The sequence below is a fragment of the Lithobates pipiens genome, unplaced genomic scaffold (assembly GCF_037356315.1).
Source record: "Lithobates pipiens isolate NorthernLeopardFrog02 unplaced genomic scaffold, aLitPip1_a1.2 Scaffold_16, whole genome shotgun sequence".
NCBI classification, from domain to species: Eukaryota; Metazoa; Chordata; class Amphibia; order Anura; family Ranidae; genus Lithobates; species Lithobates pipiens.
In genome coordinates, this window is record NW_027507748.1 from 1,778,532 (window position 1) to 1,785,410 (window position 6,879).

Sequence of the window (6,879 nt, forward strand, 5' to 3'; positions counted from 1 at the left end):
CCCATCACCTGAGCTTCTTAGACTACCCATCACCTGGGTTTCTTAAGGACTCTCGGGCTACGATCATCTAAATACCACATCAGGTATGAGAGGAGGGCGGGAATCACAGAAATCTGACATCAGGTACGGAATGAGGGAAGGACTACAATCATCCAAATCTGACATCAGGTACGGAATGAGGGAAGGACTACAATCATCCAAATCGGACGTCAGGTACGGAATGAGGGAAGGACTACAATCATCCAAATCTGACGTCAGGTACGGAATGAGGGAAGGCCTACAATCATCCAAATCTGACATCAGGTACGGAATAAGGGAAGGACTACAATCATCCAAATCGGACGTCAGGTACGGAATGAGGGAAGGACTACAATCATCCAAATCGGACGTCAGGTACGGAATGAGGGAAGGACTACAATCATCCAAATCTGACGTCAGGTACGGAATGAGGGAAGGCCTACAATCATCCAAATCTGACATCAGGTACGGAATAAGGGAAGGACTACAATCATCCAAATCTGACATCAGGTACGGAATGAGGGAAGGACTACAATCATCCAAATCTGACATCAGGTACGGAATGAGGGAAGGACTACAATCATCCAAATCTGACATCAGGTACGGAATGAGGGAAGGACTACAATCATCCAAATCTGACATCAGGTACGGAATAAGGGAAGGACTACAATCATCCAAATCTGACATCAGGTACGGAATGAGGGAAGGACTACAATCATCCAAATCTGACATCAGGTACGGAATGAGGGAAGGACTACAATCATCCAAATCTGACATCAGGTATGGAATGAGGACAGGACTACAATCATCCAAATGTGACATCAGGTACGGAATAAGGGAAGGACTACAATCATCCAAATCTGACATCAGGTTATGGGATGAGGCCAGGACTACAATCATAGAAACCACACATTAGGTATGAGAAGAGGACAGGACTCTATCAAGGTATGAAATGAGGGAAGGACTACAACAATAGAGATCTCCCATCAGGTAAAATATGAAGGAAGGACTAAATAGAAGCCTCACATTAGGCATGAGAAGAGAACAGGACTACAATCATCCAAACCTGACATCAGGTACGGAATGAGGGAAGGACTACAATCATCCAAATCTGACATCAGGTACGGAATAAGGGAAGGACTACAATCATCCAAATCTGACATCAGGTACGGAATAAGGGAAGGACTACAATCATCCAAATCTGACATCAGGTACGGAATGAGGGAAGGACTACAATCATCCAAACCTGACATCAGGTACGGAATAAGGGAAGGACTACAATCATCCAAATCTGACATCAGGTATGGAATGAGGGAAGGACTACAATCATCCAAATCTGACATCAGGTATGGAATGAGGACAGGACTACAATCATCCAAATCTCACATCAGGTTGGGTACGAGGCGTACGTTTATAGACAATGGAAATCTGGTGCGGGGGTGGGGACAGGACTCTGCCCATAGAGATCTGGTCTGACACCAGGTACAAGATGGAGGCAAGACTACAAATCATAGAAATCTCACACCAGGAAGCAAGGATATTACTCCATCACTACAAATGTTTAATTGGAATCCCAGAATAAAAAAAAACATTGAAAAAGACCCCCCCCCCCACCCCCCCCGGCTCCCCATGTCTGAGTGCGACGCACCCTCTCCATTCAGAAACTTCCACGTCCATCCACAACACGGAATTAAAATGTGCCTCCTCAGAACCGGCCCGACCTCTCGCGGTCTCTGGACCTCCGTCGATCTCTTTCCCGGCCTCCGTCTCGGCCTCCTTCCCGGCCTCTTTGGCCGCGGTCTCTGGAACGGGATCGTCGCTCTCGTGACCTAGAATGAGATCGATGCCCATGAGAAAATAAAACACGTCACACATTGTGAGCACAAAAAGGCAAAAAAGGAGAAGAGGACCAGAAAGGCTTGGAAACCAAAGAGGTCTCCACAAGAGACGAGACGTCTGAAGGACCCGGGTTATCCAGGTCCTGGTAGAGCGGGCAGAGGGCGGCCCGATGTTTGCCGGGCTCCTCCTGTAATGACGTCCCACAGCTGATCTTAGAAGGGAACCGCCTTGTGTATCTAGAAGTTTCTACACCATTGTAGGAAAGCATTGAACATCCTTCGGTGTAGAGTCTCCTCTCCTTCATGTGATTCCCCACAGGTGGATGGAGAAGAGTAATCCATCTACATGGAAAAGGGGGGACTGGCCTACCGTCTAGCAAAAGGGTCCTGACCATGTTGGTAGGGGAGATGTCTGGGGGCAAATGACCAGTCCCCCTGACCCCTCCCCCCCTTCATGCAGTGCCCGAGAGTCGCGGCCATCTTGCACTCTAATCTAGTGCGTCCTTGTCCTTCCTTCTCACGTCAGGGAAATGGAGTACCCGGACCCCGGAGCAACGGGTTCAAGGGGCAAAAGGACTGTGGAGCGGCAGGGTCAATGGCAGGATAAATGCAGGGTGTAGTGCAAAAACTCTGCCCAATCATATTGGGGGGGGGGGGGTGGACCACACTATCACCAAAAATATTGTGACACCTAGGTTTCCATCAGGACTCTGTGCAGGCCAGTCAAGTCCCTCCACCCCAAACTCGATCATCCATGTCTTTACTTTATGGACCTTGCTTTGTACACTGGTGAGCAATCATGTTGGAACAGGAAGGGGCTGTCCCCAAACTGTTCCCACAAAATTGGGAGCATGAAATTGTTCAAAATGTCTTGGTGTACTTCCTACACTGGGACTAAGGGGCAAAGTCCAACCTCTGAGGAACACCCCCCCCCCCAACATAATCCCCCCTCCCCCCACAACCCCACACCATAAACCTCCCTCCTCCCCCCTTCCACCTAACAACCCCACACCATAATCCCCCCTCCCCCCCCACACCATAATCCCCCCCTCCACCAAATTATTTAGACCAGTGCACAAAGCAAGGTCCATAAAGACATGGATGAGCGAGTTTGGGGTGGAGGAACTTGACTGGCCTGAACAGAGTCCTGACCTCATAGAACACCTTTGGGATGAATTAGAGCGGAGACTGCGAGTCAGGTCTTCTCATCCAACATCAGTGCCTGACCTCACAAATGCTCTTCTGGAAGAATGGTCAAATCTTCCCATAGACACCCTCCTAACCCTTGTGGACGGCCTTCCCAGAAGAGGTGAAGCTGTTATAGCTGCAAAGGGCAAACTCAATATTGAACCCTAAGGACTAAGACTGGGATGCCATCAGTGGCAGCTGGTGCTCCAGCTGTGGGGGGTGACAACCCATATTGAACCCTATTGACTAAGAATGGGAGGCCATTATAGGTCATGTGTGTGTGTAAAGGCAGGCGTCCCAATACTTTTGACAATATAGCGTATATCTATATCACACACAGTTATGGCCGGTCATATTGCCCCCCTACCAGAAAACGGTTGCCGTGACAAACATTTTGGCATTCTTGTGTTTATTTTTAAAAAATCTGGACATTCTACGCCAAACTCCAATCATGGACTGGACACAATTATTGGCACCTTCTAAAAAAATTGTAAGAAATCATTGCATTGCAAGTCTGTGATCCTCCTGTATTCATTACCGGGTGCTGACAATACAGAAATCACACCGGTAACCATTTACAATGGTGAAAATTGGACTCAACCTTTCTGTTGTGAGTCTGTGTGCCACACGGAGTACGGAGAAGAGGAAGAGCAGCAAAGAATTGTCCGGAGGATTGGAGAAGAAAAAATAACAGACAATCTCGGGGTTACATCTCCACGAGATCTTATAAAGGAGAGGTACGGGGGAGGGGAAACGCTCGATTTGGCTGTACTTCTCCCGAGGATTCATAGGCTCCGCACTCCTGTGACCGGTTGTCAGCTGACATCACAGAGCCGCGGTCCAGGCTCGGGGGGAAAGATCAGGACAATGGAGTTGGGATCCCCCCACATGCTTGGACTGGCACCTGACTCAGCGAGCCAATGAGGGTCTGAGTTGGCCACTCCCTCCACAGCCCTTGGGGGGGGGGGGGGGGCAGTGACAGGCTCTGCCGGTCCAAGCATGTGGGTGGATCCCGACTCCATTGTCACGATCTTGGCCAAGTCTGGACCTGTGACGTCAGCAGACCGCGGACTTCAGCCACCAGCTCAGGGAGCCCTGAGAACCGAGCGATCGGCGGCGTTTGATCGCTCAGTTCCCAGTGTTGTAACCAGCGGGGGACTGATGCTGCATCCACCTAGGAAAGTATAAATCTGCAAAATAAAAGTCCATAGTGGTCTTTTAATGTTCCCCGAGTGGGAGGATCAGAAGACGTGCGGCTGGTGGTCACTCTCGAGGGACGCGGACCAAAGATTGCAACGAAGGATCAACCTCCAGACACATTCCAGCTGACCTTCCGGCACCGGGCGTCCGCTATACATCCCCACCTGACTGAAAAAGGGGGCGCTATGCTAGGAGGATCCAGGGGGACCCCCCCCCCACTGCCGACACACAAACATAAAAAAAAAGCCAAAACTCACCTGACGACGTCAAAGTCCTTCTGAGGGAATGTGCTGTGGACAGACGAAACAAAAAATTATAGTTTTTACGGTAAATCCCATCATTCTACTGTTTTCAGAAAAAGAAATGAGGCCTTCAAAGAAAAGAATACAGTCACACATGTGGGGGGGGGGCGGGGGATGGGGTCTCTGATGTTTTGGGGGGTCACACTGCTGCTTCAGGCACTGGGGGATTGTGTGAAGACTAACAAAGAATTGTGGGGGGGGGGGGGGGGGCGGCAATTGTCATAAAGGTGGGTCAGTGGTCATGGGTCTTACAGCAGGAAGAAATGACCCCCCCCCCCAAAATCACACGTCAAAAAAGCCCCCCAGAAAATGGTTTAAGGCAAAGCCCTGACCAGCAATGAGTCCAGAACTAAATCCCATAGAGCTCCTGTGAAGAGATCTCAGGAACTCTTCTAATCTGGGACACCCGGGGGCACTTGGCAAAGAGTGGTCCAAAATTCCAGTAGAGGGGCGGAAGACACTCATTGGATGGTTATAGGAAGCCATTGATTTCACTTGTTCCCCAAAGGCTGTGCTACCAAATATTACATTGGAGGGAGCCAATCATTGTGTCCACGTCTGGAGTTTAGTGGAAGGTGTCAGATTTGGCTTTTTGTTTCTCCACTTTGTGTTATTCCAATACAAAAACACAAGAAAAACTATGAGAATCCCCAAACAAATTTCAACAATTTTCTGGGGGGAAGGGCAGCATGCGGGGGAGGGGGGCGGATATGACTATACATACAGAGGGGGGAATAACGATCGTCTCCCCTGCGGATTGTGCAAGTTTTACATAGAAATGAAGGGTCTATAATTGTATTTTGTATGATGGAGACAGAAGATCAAACAAAACTCCAGAAAACACACAATACAAATGTTATAAATGGTGTCCAGTGAGTAAAATAAGTATTTGCCCCCTTAGTGGTTGGTGGGGAAACCCTTGTTGGTGATCACAGAGGTCAGACGTTTCTTGTAGGTGGTGATGAGGTTTCCACATCTCAGGAGGGATTTTCTCTTCTCTAAATCCTGAAGGTTTCTTGGCGACTGGAAATTTCAGCTCCTCCTATAGGATTAGAGCCCATTCACACAGGGGCAACACGACTTGTAGGCGACTTGAGTGAGGCAACTTGGACACGACTTGAGTTAAGATCACAGCGCGACTTGGGATGACTTCAAAACGACTTGTGATGACTTCAAGCCCGACTTGGGACGACTTACAAGTCGCCCCCGGCCAGGCGACTTTTGCCGAGGCCAAGCAGAGAATGAGCTCAAGGGGGAACTCCACGGCAAATTTCTGAAAAAAATTTGGCGTGGGTTCCCCCTCCGAGAGCATACCAGGCCCTTAGGTCTGGTATGGATTCCAAGGGGAACCCCCTACGCCGAAAAAACGGCGTGGGGGTCCCCCCCCAGATCCACACCAGACCCTTATCCGAGCACGCTACCTGGCCGGCCAGGAAAGGGGGTGGGGACGAGCGGGCGGCCCCCCCCCCTCCTGAGCCGTACCAGGCCGCGTGCCCTCAACATGGGGGGGTGCCTTGGGGGAGGGGGGGGCGTGCGGCCCCCCCACCCCAAAGCACCTTGTCCCCATGTCGATGAGGACAAGGGCCTCTTCCCGACAACCCTGGCCGTTGGTTGTCGGGGTCTGCGGGCGGGGGGCTTATCGGAATCCGGGAGCCCCCTTTAATAAGGGGGCCCCCGGATACCGGCCCCCCACCCTATGTGAATGAGTATGGGGTACAATGTACCCCTACCCATTCACCTGTGGAAAAAAAGTACAAAAAAAAAACACAACACAGGGAAAAAATATTTTATTGCACAGCACCGGGGGTCTTCCGTCTTCGGGGGTCTTCTCGCTGGACTCCTCCGCTATCTTCTTGTAGCTCTTTTACTAGCGGAGGAGTCCGGCTTTCTTCCTCCCCGCCGCCGGCCTCTTCTCCCGACTTCGGGGGTCTTGTCCCCCTCTTCGGTTCTTCTGCCGGGCCACCGCGCCTTCTTATAGCTCTTTTACAGGCGGTGGCCCGGTCTTCTGTCGTCGCCGCCGCCGCCTTCCGTTCTTCTTCTTCTCCAGGAGATGTTGACACGACGCTCTCTCCGGCCGGAATGCCAGAGCCGCCCTGCGCTGCCACTTATATAGGGACAATGGGGCGGTGTCACATGGGTTGATGTCACATGGTAAGGGGGCGGGGTCACCATGTGACATCAACCCATGTGACCAACCCATGTGACATCAACCCATGTGACACCGCCCCATTGTCCCTATACAAGTGGCAGCGCAGGGCGGCTCTGGCATTCCGGCCGGAGAGAGCGTCGTGTCAACATCTCCTGGAGAAGAAGAAGAAGAACGGGCGGCGGCG

At 51.0% G+C, this 6,879-nt stretch overlaps 1 long non-coding RNA gene across 1 annotated transcript; it reads right to left on the reverse strand.

Annotated features, from left to right (window-relative positions):
* Positions 1 to 1,395: 1,395 nt before the first annotated feature.
* LOC143981532 (uncharacterized) lies at positions 1,396 to 4,744 on the reverse strand. Its single transcript, XR_013274318.1, has 2 exons — positions 4,502 to 4,744; positions 1,396 to 1,847 (listed from the first exon to the last, which is right to left on the reverse strand). It is a non-coding gene; the product is annotated as an uncharacterized LOC143981532 (long non-coding RNA).
* Positions 4,745 to 6,879: the final 2,135 nt, after the last annotated feature.